This window comes from Rosa chinensis, chromosome 6 (genome assembly GCF_002994745.2).
Source record: "Rosa chinensis cultivar Old Blush chromosome 6, RchiOBHm-V2, whole genome shotgun sequence".
Taxonomy (NCBI): domain Eukaryota; kingdom Viridiplantae; phylum Streptophyta; class Magnoliopsida; order Rosales; family Rosaceae; genus Rosa; species Rosa chinensis.
The window spans coordinates 50,905,486-50,921,841 of NC_037093.1; positions in this window are offsets into that span (position 1 = coordinate 50,905,486).

The window sequence follows — 16,356 nt, forward strand, 5'->3', positions numbered from 1 at the left end:
GCTTATGTTCTAGGCTCAGGTTATTTCACATTTGACAAACCTAAGCCATGTCTAAAGACGGATAAAAAGTCTGTATGATCCTACTAAGCTAAAACCATGGATTCAAGAACAAATTAATTTTAAAATTATAATCATCTTTTACTTCTATTTGTAATAATTTCATTGAGCTAATATTTTGTGTTTTTTTTTTAAATATATAATAAAATTTTAAAAAAAAATTGAGGGACAAAAGCGTCTAAAAGGACAAATCCGGAAATCACTGTGTGTACTGTTCATCATTGTCCATTGAACAGTGACAATCTCATTTTACTATTTTTGTGTTTTTTCTTAAAAAAAAAAAACTTCGAGACAAAAGCGTCAAAGATGACCAAAAATAAAGGGCGAATCCGGAAAATCACTGTGTGTACTGTTCATTGAACAGTGACAATCCCATTTTACTTTTGTATATTTATAATTGTGCATATTGTTAGAAAATTAAATGGGTAATTGCTATATTGAAAATCAATATATGTATGAAAAATCACTGTCAATTCGAATCAAATATGATATAAAAGAACAAAGCATAAAATTTAGAAAAACCTTTAACAGATTGTGATCGAGGCTAGAACTTGGTTCTATCCCCTTAGGACGAAATTGTCTTCTCGTCGGTGCTTGAAGGGTTATCGGCAAACGTCTCCCAGGAGTACAACAATCAAACTTTCCTCAAGAAGAAGCACTACAATCTCGAGGACTAACGAACACAGATTGTATTTTTCTCTCTCAATCTATTAAACTCTAATATGGAATGCAGAAACTATTTAAACACTAGATAAATTTTATGATGCAAAAGTTGAATCCGAAGTGGTGGGATTGCTTTTGTATATATAGGAGTCTGATGCATCTATTCGAAATGACGTACCTTTCTACACAACAATTTCCATATTGCTTTTAGTTTGAAAGGTCAGACTCTTTGAATAAGATGGTGAATTATTAAATCTACTAACAATCCCCCACATGAATGAAAACTGATAATGCAGACACTTGAGAGAGAGAGGTTGGTAATGTATTACATCAAGATAGGTAGCTTTTGGCTTTGAACCTTCCCTATTGATGTACCATCGGGTTTACTAGCTAAATAGTGACGTGTTGTCTTGAACTATTCAGCCGTTCGTGAAAACCAAGACTAGCAATCACATAATATCTTTCCAGACAAATCTGGTTCTACGGTTGTGTCCTTTTAACCATGGACAATTCTTGGTATTCATTAGTTCTTTAGAGAATCAAGCCCTACAATTCTCATAGAAACGACCTCATTTCAAACTAATATAGGTGACTTCCTTTTGATGAGTATCTTGCTATACTCTACTAAGCTTTCGAGTTGTGGAAGTCATTAAAACAAATGTCCTACCATGATGCAAGCAACACTATCTCATCCGATTTAGGAGTGAGTATGAGAAGTATTTCCTCAGTGTTAGAAGCCACACACAATTTAGTTGTCCCTTCACTACAAAATAGAATTGCAATGGCTTCACTACTTTGCGTCAGCAGGAAGTTGTCGTCGCTAATAGCTCCTTATTTGCGTCGGCAAAATTGGGCCGTCTGTTGAGATATAAAAAAAAATTACATTCGTTCAATTTCACACATGAGATAATCATGTTTTATCTTTGACCAAGTTCAAACAGCATGCAAGGGGGCTATTAAAATATTTTTTTCAAAGTCTTTTGGCTTTGAATGACGTCAAGAATAAGTTCTGCTAGTTTTGAGCCTTTGACTATTCAAGTGTTGATTAATATCTCGACCAATTCAAACATACATGAAGATAACAAGTAATAAAGATAGAGCTGTTATTCAAATTCAAATACAAGGCATCAGCTATCCAACCACTATTATATAAAGGTGGCCACGATGAAGAGAAATACACAGAGAGAGAAGAAAGAAATATCCGGCAAGCAAAAGCTAAGGCTCTACCAAAATAGAGGGTGAGATAAAAGCAGATCTGTCAACAACAACCACAAAGGGTGAGATAAAAGCAGATCCGTCAACAAGAAGCTCCAAAGACGAAACTCAGGTATACAATGCATCCTTGTTATACCAGTCTTCTCTAACAAGGATATAAACCATCCAAAATGCTTGCTAGCTGTCAACAAAAGATAGGCTGTTCGAGAACAACCTTCTTTCTTTTGTTGAGATTCTCTCAAGCTATCGAGAAATACATGGTCATTCATAAACGGCCAACCTTCATGGTGATCTACTCCTGCGTTGAGACATATATGGTCGTTTATGAACAGCCGGAGTCTCAACGCACTTAGTTGCTGCAATTCCCAGCGCAGGAACATAAAGTCTTTCATGAACTGCAAGTTCCGACGCTAAAAGAATCTGCACAAAATGCCATCTTCACTCCCTTTCAAATTCATTAATACCATTCTTCTGACTTTCTCCTTCCACCACTTCCAAAAACCAAAAATACAAAAACTAAACTATTGCCAAGCTAAACTACTGCCTTTCTCCTTTCATCTTTGAATTGATTTCTATTAACGAGTAAATTACCAAACTAACCTTTTCAAAGTTTTAAATAAATTCAAAGAGCTTTGGACAGTCAGCGTGATTTAACGTTACTGACCTTCAATATCATTCTAAAAGATACTTCATTCATATCTTTGTTCTTTTTCTTTGATTATATTGTCTCTCTCTAGAGTTCAATTTGTTGGCTAATAAGTCATTCTGCATCTACATATATTCAATTTGTTGAATGTGTCAATAAGCCCAATTTTCTCTCTATCCCATAAATCGATCTCTTCCCACCCATTATGACATGAAATAGAGATTGATCATCAGCGGAGAAAACTGATATTAGAATTAAATAGAAAAATGGGATATACAAACTCAAAATTTGATCATGATCAGCAATAGTCAACCTATACAAGCTCAATATTCCCAAAATGGCATTTTCTTTAGCTTTCCCTATATCTTCTTTATTCCAATCGGTACATCTTCTTGGTTTATCGCGGCAGTCATCCTTTTTGTCATTGCGATTAATCTGTGTATTATGAGAAATGCAAATATATGAGTACTGATCCTCAGTAACTGACCCTCAATAGTTTACTTACCCTCAATTTGATCAAGAAAATATCCACATACCAATACTAACAGCAAAAATAAGATCAAATATCCACATAGCCTATAGGTAGACATAACTGCAATGACCTTCCCAAAAAGTAGAGCTAAGAAATCTTTCTAAAAATGCAAGCTCTTCTGAACCGATAATAGATTTGAGTTGAATACCTCATGCAATTAAGCGAATGCACTCATAAAGCTAAAAGCTATTGATCCTCGTAAATAAACATCAAATGAGGTTGCAATACACATAGGGTTACTGACCCTAAATAGCATACTGACCCTCAATAGCGATACACATGGTTCTCTAACTTTAGTTACACCATTCACAATCTCAAACCTCTTAAATCAACTATCACATACAGAAAGACACATATGTCATCATTGTAGATCAAAACTTAAAGATGTCACTCAAAGAATGATCTTGACATGTTAATAAAGTAATCATTATGAACATAAACTCGATAAAATTTGGCACCATTATGTATCCAAACATTTTAAGACCTATCTAAGCAATTCTATACTGACTTACAACAACATTCTCCAATAGATCATGTCAATTATGAAGATCACAAAAAAATAGAATGAATCAGCCTCTCTATTCTACAAAGCTCCAACAACATCATTATACCAATTCGAAACACTCAATTACGAAAACCAGAATCAATAGCTATTCTTCTAACATAGCTTTGAGGACAATAAACATAGTGTCAGTGAAATCATGAAGCTAAGGCTACTGATCCTCATACACTAAAGCTTATACAATTCATTTTGTACTAATGAGTCACCAAACTCATCATTTTCCATTAGAACAAGCAAATTTCAGAAACTAAACCTACTAGCCCTCATAAACTAAAGTTAATTATCTTCAGAGGGTCCATATAATCATAGATTGCACATATTGCAACATTTTAATGCTATTGACTCTCAATAATCATAGATTGCACATATTGCAAGCATTTTAATGGTACTGAGTCTCAATAAGCTCATACAATTCATCATCAGTCACATAACATCAAATTTCGTTGCCTCGCAACTCATCTTAATTGATACTAACCTCGCTCTTCGATGGATTTGCAGGTCGATAACAAACCCTAGCTTCGCCGCGTTCCTTGCCAGTAGATTTGCAGGCCAAGACCAAAAATAGCTTCTCCGTCTAGCTTCACGTCTCATTTCACCGCCTCGCTTCTACGCTTAGCTTCACCATCTCGCTTCACCGTCTCACTTCGCCGCCTTGCTTCTCGGATCGCTTCCCCACCTCGCTTCTCCGCCTAGCTTCACCGCGTCGCTTCGCTGCCTATCTTCACCGTGCCGCTTCACCGCCTAGTTTCTTCGGAGCCCTAGATTTATCGATCCAGAGAGGATTTTGATTTTAGGAGAAATGACTAATACTGGTGTTAATGGCATGCTGCATAATTTATTTAAACTTCGAGTACTCTTTCTCTCACAAGGTTTACGATGGGCTAACAGCCCGGTAGTACTTTTGGCCACCCGGGTTTCCGGAACACGGAGGCTGCTCTTGGTAAATATATGTAATTATTTATAGTTATTGGAAAAAATCTCCATTATTAAATGATTCTTCATATATGGCTTTCATTTGCTTTCTCCTTTTCTCGTCCTTCACAGACTACCACTCTGTATCCTTATAGAATGGAATAAGATTGTAGAAGCTATTTCCAGACTTTCTTTCAGTCCAAAAAAAAAAAAAAAAAATTTCCCAGACCGAATATTTGTCTTTATTGAAGTACAATTTCCATGTACAGATCGATGAACAAAGACTATCTTTGATTAGTAACCATTATAGACTAACTTTATTATAATTACTTATTCGATCAATACTTATACATAGGACATCTTATTCATATGTGGTTCATTTGATGTCCACTTACATACAGAACTAATATTCAAATAACAGATTAGTAGTACGTACATATATATACCAACCATACTATATATATATATATATATATATATATATATAATAAAGTACTTTTGCTCATTAGAGAGCTCCATGATCTTCCTCATCCTTGTATCTTATAAAGGCCATGACTAAGATAATCTTTCCCCACATATATTCTGTTTGAGCCCAAAAGTATTTTTGGCAAGATCCCTTAGGGGATTTAGCACAATGGGTCACCTGCAGCCCAAAAATAAGCCTACTTGGGTTTGGGTTACAGCTTCACCCATTCTGTGATCCATAAGGAAAACGAGTCCTTATTGGAGTCAAGTAGCGGTGATCGAATAAGAAACTTCAATCAATAATCCTTCTATGGCAAGGAACAGTCGAAACCCTAGGTATAAATACCAGGTTTCAAGGACTAATTAAACAAAACTCTTCAATCAACTAATCTCAGCGATTATCAAATTCTCTTTGGAGCAAACCTACCTGCAACCCAGTTGCAACCCAGCGAAGCAAGGGTAACGATACGCCTTAGCAAACCCGTGCTTTCTCCAAACTTCCCAGTGATTTCTCTGCTCAACCTACAACATTGAGTATCGATTCGGTGACTCGAAGAGATCACAACCAAAGCCCTTACCAGTAAGGCAAAAAGTCCTTTTCCGGAAGGCAGAGAAAAGAACTTTGTGATGAGGTTAGTGCTCTCCTCGTCAACATTGTTTGATCAAGAAGTCAAGTCAAGGGATTCTCCGACGACTACACCCTACGGTGCTGGCACACCTGCGCACATGCTCAAAAGAGACAGTTTGCACCCATACTGGTTTTGGAGCCAAACATTTTGGCACGCCCAGTGGGACCTTATAGCGTTTCTTCGTGATCGCAACCATTGGGAAATAAAGCGCAAACCCTTACCAAAAGGTTCACGTTAACTGCCCAAACCACCGGACTTCTAGTTACAGGTTGCACGCTCATACCGATTGTCGTGGTCTTTCTGACGAATAGGTAACACAAAAGTTCTCACTCAACCCGCCATCACCAGACATGTCAACAGGACAGGGTGAAACTCCCCAGCCCGCTACTGAGGGGAACAAAAATCCTCATGTCCAGCCTAACGAGGCTGGCAAAGCGGCCAACACCACCCAAGTGGCTGCGAGTGAGGAGATAACTGATTCCTTTGTGCCCATTATCGCCCCGGAGAATGCGAGCATTGAGGAGCGGCTTGCTATCTTTCAACAAAATAATGCTGCATATAATGAAAGGATGGAAAAAGCCCTCGCGAAAGAGCGCCGAAGGCTTGATGAGGTTTCGATCTCACTGCAAAATCTTGAAGTGAGTTCGCGACAAACGCAAGGACATTGGCAAGACATGTACAAGAAAAGCCAGGAAAACCACAAACAACTCGTGGATATGATGACCGGTCAAGTCGCTCAGAACAAGCACATCTCTGCTGATATCGCGAGCCAAGCCAAGCATATTGCGTCAGAATTGGCAGTTCTTCGCAAAGAGAGGTCCAATCTTGAGACCCAAGTCGCCATGCAGAGAGTTGAGTTAGACCAGGCTAAAGAGGTTCTGAGTAAAGCTTTGGGGATCCTAATGCTATTCTTGGTTCGCTTGGACAACCTTCAGGTACTGGCAAATACATACCTCCTAATGCTCGGGAGAAGACTAGCTGCAACACCGTTACACTATATGCAGCCGCCTCTTCCTCAGCAACAAAAAGCAAGGACAAAGCCCTAGTAATTAGTGGTAACAAGGCCACTCCACCGCCCCAGCAAAAGAGTAGGGCTCCGAGGGCCCGTGAAGGCAGTCCTGCTGATCATGTTGTGTTTACTCAATACGACAGAGAACGGGCGGAGAATGTCTATGAAGAACTTCCAGGGAATTACTATGGCATTGACCAGGCTAGCAATCCGATCAAGATAATGGCCCTAGTAAACGATGTGACCGCGCTAGCTATGACCCTGCAGCAATCCAATATTCCCAGTACAATTCGCCTTGGGGAAGGAACAGTGGCCGCTAGCCAGGCTATACCTCTGCAAAATGCTCGCCAGACCGTGGCGACACCTCCTCCTCCTGGTCACGACTATGTGAGACGCGAAGAGGTTGAGAAGATGATTAGGTTAGCTAACCCTAGGGTCCACCTAGATGGGGTTTATGAGGGACCTTTCCTGCCGCATGTAATGCTTGCACCTTTTCCTAGAGGCTACAAAAATATCATATTCTCTACTTTTTCAGGAGAGGATATTGAGGATGCGGCAACCCATCTGGCCAGGTTTAGGGTGCAATGCGGCCAATACCAGAATGATGACATCCTCAAGTGCAAGATCTTTGGCACTTCTCTATCTGGCGCAGCTTTTAGATGGTTTCTAAACTGTGGCCAGGGTCAGTGGCTGATTGCCCAGCAATGGAAAAGCTCTTTCGAGAGACTTTTGGAGCTATTGAGCCTGAGGTTGACTAGGCCTCTCTCACCGGATGGCCTAACAGCCCACCGAGTCTGCTATTGCTTATCTTCAACGCTTCCAGATCCAGAAGACTAAACTAAGTATGATATTGCCTGAGAAAGAATTAGTTAAGTTGGCGATCAAAGGATTGGAGCCACGCCAGCAAAAGAAGCAACATGGCAGCATGATCCAGTTAATGGGAGATCTTATCGCAGAGGTAGGTAGTTTTGAGCATCTTCTCAGAGAGACTGATGCCAGGAAAAACGCATCCAAAGGGACATATGTGCCAGGAAAACACCGTACCGTGGCTGCGTTGCAGTACCAGTCTGCTACTTATGATCCTTACTATCATCATCAAGGGGAAGAAGTTTGCCAGGCTGAAGATGATGAAGAGGAGAATGATGCCTCCGCATTTGAGCTGACAAGAAGGAAGAGCTCAGCCCTCAAGCAATTGAAAATATCTAAGAACCTGTCAAACTCAAGTTTGTAGCCTTCACCAAACCCGAGTTCGCGACGTAAACATATGATGCCAATAAGGCACATAAGATTTTAGATGAAATGATCGCCGTGAAGATGGTGAAAACAGACTTCAGACCTTTCCCTCGACCAAATCAGCTGAAAGAAAAGAAGTACTGCAAATTCCACAACTTATGGAATCATAACACGGCTGACTGTGTGAAGCTAAATGACCAAATTCAGGTTTGGCTCAATAATAGTAGTTTGCAGGTGGAAGCTCCAGCGACAGCACTAGTAGACCTGAACCCTTTCCCGGACACCGAGGCCAGTATGGTTTATGTGAATTGGACCAAGAAGAATCAGAGAAAACCAACCTTAGATTTGACTACAAAGGGCGAGAAGAGAAGACAGAAGGGGATGAGACCCCTACAAAGGAGAAAGCTAAGCCAGTCAGTGAAGCCTCACCAGTAGTCCTTTGCTCGCAATGCAAAGAAGAATCGCATGAAGAAATTGAGCAGACGTTTCGTTTTGGCTCTTTCCCGTCAATCAAATGGGTCTCACCGTCGCGAAACTATCAACCTTCAAGCCCAAGAGCAAGAGACAAGATAGGGTCACCGCCATCCCCAAGGGACTCCAACTTGTTCAAGAAACTGAAAGCGGCTACAGCCGAACATAAACAAGATGGAAGGGCTAGGAATGAGCACAAAAATATCCTGACCAAGCCGTACATTCCACCTTCTTCAACGTCCTCCATCAAGGAAGGCAAATGGTATGCCAGAGAGAAAGGGAAAGCGGTGGAGATTAGCCCTTCCAAGAAAAGGAAGCTGCAGCGAAAGTTCGGAGAGGCCAAGCGAACAGTAGAGGCTCTGGATCAGGCCCTGATTAAGCCTTCACAATTGGTCAAATCACCTGAGCAATATCAGAAGGAGATGGAGGTCCTAGCCGCTAAGCCATTAGTGCCCCCCCCCCCCCCCCCCCCCCCGCCATTTTCAAAAGCAAGCACTCTCGGAATCAGGGGCTTCTAAGCCTAGTGTTTTCTGCAGGATCATGAAAGAAAGAACACCTTCACCAGCCAGGAAGGAAAGCTCGCCCACTAGGCGGCCACATATCAGACGCCGGTTGTTTCGCAAGGAACCAGAGACCAAATCCTCAGTTTTTGAGAGATTGGGGGCAATGATAACACTATAGATGCCTTACAGTGGAGACCTAAAAAGGTTCAAAGTCTGGTAGTCGCCCCCCCAAAGAAGAACTCAACAGAGGAACAAAGGTCGGATTCACCAAAGCAGGTCGCCGCGACACAGGAACACAAGCAGCACCAGGTAGAAGGCCTTATAGAAGAGTTGTTAGTAGCTTCGTTGGCTAAACAATTCAGCACTGACATACTAGTTGATGAGCCAAAGCTCGACCTTGAGGATGAGATGGACGAGACAGAAGTGGTTGACACCTCATGCAGCATGGTTTATGTACTTCCCGCGAGGTATGCACTACCAGTCGCCGCGCAAGAGTGTGTGGAAGTTGAAGGAGGCAGCGAACAGCCTTTGCAGATTACCTCAGCAGCCACAACACCTGTGGAAGAGGCTGTGTTCTTGGAAACAGAGGATGCCAACAGCAGAGAGTTCTTCATGAGCTTTACAAAGCCAACACCTGCTATGGTCCAGCACATGAGACCTCTATATATCACGGTGGAAATTGGAGGCACCAAAGTTAGCAAGTTCATGGTCGATACTGGAGCTGCAGCTAATGTCATTACTACAAGGACTATGCACTTGCTTGGAATTAAGAAAGAGAAGATCCAGTCTACGTCCCTCATGCTTAAAAACTTCGCGGGGACTGTGACGAAGACATTGGGCCTATTATTCCTGCATATCAAGGTCGTCCTTGCAGAGGGGGTTTATGCTTTCTTTGTGACAGACTGCTACGCGGCTTATAGCGCCATTCTAGGCAGAGACTGGATCCACTGGAGTTACTGTGTTCCGTCAACCCTTCATCAGGAATTGATTATGTGGAACAGGGCTACGGATAAGGCTGAAGTGATAAAGGCCGATCCTCGCCCGTTCCCTATTTCTGCGAATTACGTAGATGCCAGGTACTACTTGGAGCCAATCACTCCATTGTAGGGAATTACGTAGATGCCAGGTACTACTTGGAGCCAATCACTCCATTGCAGGTCAGTGGCATCTATCATAAAGGTCGGCCCACAGGGGTGACGGCCTCTGAATTGGCACAGTGGGGGCTCACGCTCGCGAAGGAAGGCCTGGAAAGGCCTGGTCACGCTGTGCCCAAACCCTTAACTAATTAATGGATTACAAGCTTCCAGAGGAAGGGATAGAGGCCTTCCACTCTTTGTACAAGAGATTATCCTCGTATCTGGTGGGAAAAGAGGCCTTAATCAAGTCGCGACCTTAGAAATAGTTAACGAGGAGCTCTCTGACCATGAAAAGGAAGAAGAAGACATTCAGCTCGCCCCAGCGGCATTGGATGATACACCTCCTAAGGTCAGGGACCCTACTGAGAAGGTCAATCTTGGAACAACTGACGAGCCCATGGAAGTGGCTATCAGTGCGTATTTAGAGCCTAGCGAGAAGGAGAGGCTCATCGACTTATTGCTGGAATTCAAGGACTGCTTTGCAGAAAAATACAAAGACATGCCAGGCCTGTCACCGGACTTGGTATGCCATCAGCTACCAACACTCCCTGACAAGAGGCTGTGAAGCAAGAGCAGCAAAGGATGAATTCAGAGACCCAAGTTCTAGTTAAAGAAGAAGTCAAGAAAATGCATAAATCAGGCATTATCAGGGTGACCAAGTACAATCAGTGGTTATCTAACATAGTGCCTGTTCGCAAGAAGAATGGCAAGATGCAAGTCTGCGTGGATTACAGAGACCTTAATGTGGTTACACCAAAAGATGTTTATCCCATACCGGTCGCGGATATGTTGGTAGACGCAGTAGTGGGACATGAATTGTTGTCCTTCATGGATGGAACTGTAGGATACCACCAGATTCCGATCGCGGAAGAAGATAGACACAAGACCTCGTTTCGCTGCCTAGGCTTCGCGGGAGTTTTCGAATATGTGGTCATGCCTTTTGGTCTGAAGAATGCTGGGGCCACGTATCAAAGAGCCATGAACGTGATCTTCCACGACATACTTGGGAAAATTTTAGAGGTTTACATTGATGACGTGGTCATGAAGTCTAAAAAGTGAGGGGACCATATCGTAGATCTCAGAAAGGTCTTCGAACGCATGCATGCGGCTACACAAGCTCAAGATGAATCCCGCCAAATGCGTTTTCGGAGTTCAGGCAAGTGACTTTCTAGGGTTTATAGTCCATCAGAGAGGAATCGAGGTCCCTGAAGATAAGGCAAATGCGGTTATCAATGCATCTCCCCCGCGAATGAAGAAGGAGCTACAGTGACTGTTGGGTAAGATCAACTTTCTGGGACGATTCATCTCTAACTCTGCAGGTAAAATCCAGCCGTTTTCCCCACTGCTGAAGTTGTAGGGACAGAACCAGTTTTTATGGGAACTTAAACATCAAGAGACTTTTGACAAGATCAAGGCCTATCTGGCAAGTCCGCCAGTACTAGTTCCCCCCAGAGCTGGTTTTCTGTTGAAATTATATATTTCAGCAGTAGAGGCTTCCATTGGTAGCCTCCTCACTCAGGATGATGAAACTGGTGTCGAACATGCTCTCTTTTACCTCAGTAGGACACTCACAGATTGCGAAACAAGGTACACTGCAATGGAAAAGCTGTGCCTCACTCTATACTTCTCTGCATGCAAGCTGCGGCATCACATGTTATCCTTTACTACTTGCATCATCGCTCAAACTGATCTGGTTAAATATATGTTGTCACGACCTATCCTAAGGGGTCACATTGGCAAATGGGTGCTTGCCTTGTCAGAATTTTTGCTACAATATGTCCCTCAGAAAGCAGTAAAAGGACAAGTCATCGCAGACTTTCTAGCACATCACCCCATGCTGGACGTTCCTAAGGTAAGAGACTTAGAAGTCGCTGCTGAAACTATAGATCACCCGGATCTAGCATGCTTGCCTGAGTACGACATGCTATATCAAGCCACAGTTTCACTCTAACCCTGGGTGTTATATTTTGATGGATCGAGAACGGAGACACTGGCAGGAGTAGGGGTTGTTTTGGAAAATCCAGCTGGCGATCGTTTTTCATATTCCTTCCAGTTAGAGTTCCGGTGCACCAACAACCAAGAAGAATATGAGGCCCTCATTATTGGCCTAGAGGTGTTGCTAGAACTAGGAGTCAGAGACATCCAGGTACGCGACGATTCTTTACTAGTAATCAATCAGCTTCGCGAGAAGTACAGGTGCGCAAGCTACTTGCTTGTACCATATTTGAGTCGCGCTCTTGAACATATTCCTCGCAAGCTTAACTTTGCAGCTAATGAACTCGCTCAGTTGGCTACAGGCGTTACCTTGAAATATGGAGTTCGCGAGCGAACTCTAAAGGTTGAGCGACGAACGCTACCTTCGTGGCTTGCACGGCCTGACCCTCCAGAAGAGCCCACAGTGGCGGCTTTTGATCCTATTGATGTGGATTGGCGTATCCCGTTGATCGCCTACCTCACACAGCCAAATCCCACTGCAGACATGAAGATCCATTTTCTGGCACTAAATTACTTCCTCAAAGGCGACGAGCTACGTCGATGTGACGAAGATGGCATTGATTTCCTGTTTGTCTGTGGCCGCGAAGCTAAACGATTAATGCGAGAGGCGCATGAAGGCGTGTGTGGAGCCCATCAAGCGGGTCCGAAGATGCGCTGGCTCCTCAAGAGACATGGGTATTATTGGCCCAGTATTTTGAAGGACTGTATCGCATTCACGAAAGGATGCCAAGATTTCCAGGCTCATGGACCAGTCCAGCACATTCCCAATATTCCCATGCAACCTATTATTAAACCTTGGCATGCGCGAGGCTGGGCTTTGGACTTGATTGGAATGATTCACCCGCATTCTTCACTCCAGCATAAGTTCATCATCGTCACTACTGATTTCTTCACTAAGTGGGTGGAAGGTGAGCCTTTGAAGGAGGCCTCCGGTGCCACCATTCGCCAATTCATCTTTCACAATATTCTCTATAGGTTTGGCATCCCAGAGGTTTTGGTGTCCGACAGGGGGGCAACATTCATGGGTGGTGATGTAGAGAAGCTTGTTAATGACTTTGGCATCCAGTTTATCCATAGCACACCTTATTACGCTCAATCCAATGGTCAAGCAGAGGCCAGTAACAAGATTATCATTACTCTGTTGAAAAAGATGCTTGTTGAGAACCCTCGCCAGTGGCACGAAACATTGTATGAGACACTATGGGCTTATCGCACTTCCAAGCGGAACCCTACTGCCACCACCCCCTATGCGTTGATGTTTGGCCATGATGCGGTTCTCCCTTTGGAAGTGAATGTTCAATCCCTGCGCGTTCAAGACCAGCATCACTTGATCGGTGAAGATTATGTCCAGACTATGTGGAAGGAACATGAAGACCTTAGCGACAAGCGCTTAGAGGCTTTGGACAACTTAGTGATGGAAAAGCAATGCATCACTCGTGCCTACGATAAACGGACGAGCGGCCACAGTTACAAAGAAGGTGAACTGGTTTGGAAGGCTATTTTCCCATTGGGTGAGAAGTTGACTAGCGGCGGTAAGTGGACTCCGCGCTGGGAAGGACCCTTTGTCATTCATAGAATTTTGGAGCACGGGGCGTTCCACCTAAAAGATTTGGACAACGACCTCCACCGCAACCCCATCAATGGCAGGTTCTTGAAGAAATATTAACCCAGTGTTTGGGAATTCGAAGATCCACCAGCTCCGCCTATTTCTTGGACTGGGGGAAACCATAGTCTTCCTAGGTTTGCGTCCTCCCTTCCATTTCGGCCTTTTCTGTGGCCTCATTCTCCTGTCTTCGCTTCACCTACTAAGACTAGGGGGCAACACTCTACGCATTAGGGCTTGTATTAGCGGCCTTATATATCCCTTTTGTTCGTTGTAATTTTTACAAGTATTTCGTTTGATAATAAGTGTTAGAAGCATGTAACAGGGCCTATACCAGAGGCCATATTATATAGACAGATATTGAAAATGGAGGAAGAAATATGTTTATATTCATAAAGTGGCTTTGCGACCAAAAGCAATACAAATACATTTGCAGATTACAAAGCCAATAGTGGCTGAAAATCATAAGGTTTTCAGGTCTTCTGAAAAGTTTCTGGATTTCTGAGTTTTGTCTCCAGAGGGGTCAGTAAAATGATCGCTCTTACTCTTACTCTTCCTCTTCCTCTCTTCACCCTCGTTTGATCTGAGTCGCCGCTGCTACCATTGGTACTGCAAAGGGAGGGAAGGAAATAATCCATCGCAATCCTTCCAGTGAGTTATCCTCCGAGATGGAGATGGTCATCAGAGCAGAGCGCAGCCCAGTTGCCCCAACTCCCTCATGGGGAAAACAGAAGTCTGCCCTTCAAACTCCTAAGGTAGGCCGCTGAAGAAGAGCGTAGGGCCTCAAGTGGCCTTCCACCCTTCTTCTTTTTGCTCCACGCGAGGGAACCTAAAGAGAGAGACTCCCTAGAATGTGGTACCCCGCGTTAGGAGCGCCACGTGTTCTTCAGCCTAACTGGAACTGGTGAATCCCATCCAGACTTTCTGAGGCCAAAGACATGCGGCTAGACCTGAGATTAGGTCATAAGGCCTACCCGGGAAGTGAGATTAAGCCATAAAGCCTAAGATATAGAGGCTAAAAGCGAGATAGCAAGAGGAGACGATTTCAGGAATAGGAGGAAGAGAAGTAGGGATTGCAAGACATTTTATGGATAAATCATGATTGCGTGTATTTGCACTCTTACAAGTGTAGGTATTTATAGGGGCCAACTTTAGTGGCCTCAGCCCTCTGATCTGGGCAGTTGAAGTAGATTCAATGCCATCAATGGGGTCTCAATGCTATGATCTCAGAAATGAACGAAATTGAATACGCGTGGACAACAAAGCAGTCTCCAAGGAGGTAACTACCCCATTTCGAGGTTATCCCTTTCAAAACTGTTTTAATGAGCAGTTGAGGCAAAATTGATACCGCTTTGTTACCTACGAGGATAAAACAAAAATTTGGGCCAGCAAAGTGGGCTAAATAGATAATTGATAATAATATTATTATTGTTCATACAAAATAATGGGCCTAACACTAGAGGCCTAAAGTCTCCGGCCTGCATAAGTTAGGTGGCAGAGAAAATGTTCGTCCAGGCGAAAGCTAGCATCAGCGGCAGCTTGGGAGGCCTATTGGGCTGCCACGCGGGCTTGTGCTACTTCCTGTGATAGCGCCTCGAAAGCGGCTGTGGGTTGTTCCAGTTGGGGTTCCTCAAGGGAAGCCTGGCCATCACAGTAGTTAATTGGGCCTGAAGATCCTGAATCTGGGACAGGAGATGGTTTCTCTCAAGCGTCAGATCCCTGACGAGATTGGCCCGATCACCCAAAGAGTCGTGTAAATTGTCCATTTGATGAGTAAGGGCCTGATAGTGTGCTTGGGTCTGCCTGGCCTGCACGGTCGCGGCCGCCTTCTCATTGAGCCATTAGGGGAGATCATGCAGCAACTGGTCAATATCAATAAACTGAGCTTCAGTGATGGCTCCTTCGCGGAGAAGTACCCTCAGGTACTCCAAGGCTCTCGTGGGCGCGCCGGGAGTTAGAATGTCAAAGCTCAAGAGGCGAAGAAGGCCTTCTCTAGCATCATCTACAACCCCAAGTGGGACCACTTCAAGCACGCGAGCCAGCCTCTCTAGTCTTGAAGGAGGCACAGGTGGCAGGTTGGGATCCACCGCGACAGGAACTGCCTCAGGCACTGGTTCATGAGGTACTTCTCCCCCTACTTCAAGCACTTAGGGAGCATGGGGGGCAGGTTCCTGGTCAGCCACATTTTCACCATCCGGTTCAGCGGGATTCTCGATAACCATTTCTTCGGCAGCGACAACCACTTCCTCACTAGGAGCAACATTCTAATCCTAGAAAGAAGTGTTAGAATGTGAAAAAGATTAAGGTAGGAGTCAGAGTGGAAATGTTTACAAGGACACATACCTCTTCAACAGGTGACTCGCGGGGAGCATCGGTTGCCACTTGTTCTTGGGCAATCTCGAGAGGATTGGCCGAATCAGGCGATACCTGTTCCGGGATGAGGGTTGCAAGTGGTTGCCTCCGAGATGTATCTGTTGGTGGCGCTCTTTCTTCAGCTTCAAGCAAGCTGTCATCCAGAAGCTGCACTGGCACTAGGGGCAGCTGCGAATCACTCGCAGTATTGATTGGAGGTGGAGGATTAGTCGAATCAGACCACGCTTGGGTTTGAGAAGAGGGTGCTCCTTCGCCAGCAGTAGATGATCCTTCACCGGTTGGCCTAAATGACCTACGACGGACCTGCAAGTGAGGAGCGTTATAGGCTCAGACATAATGATGGAATGATAAT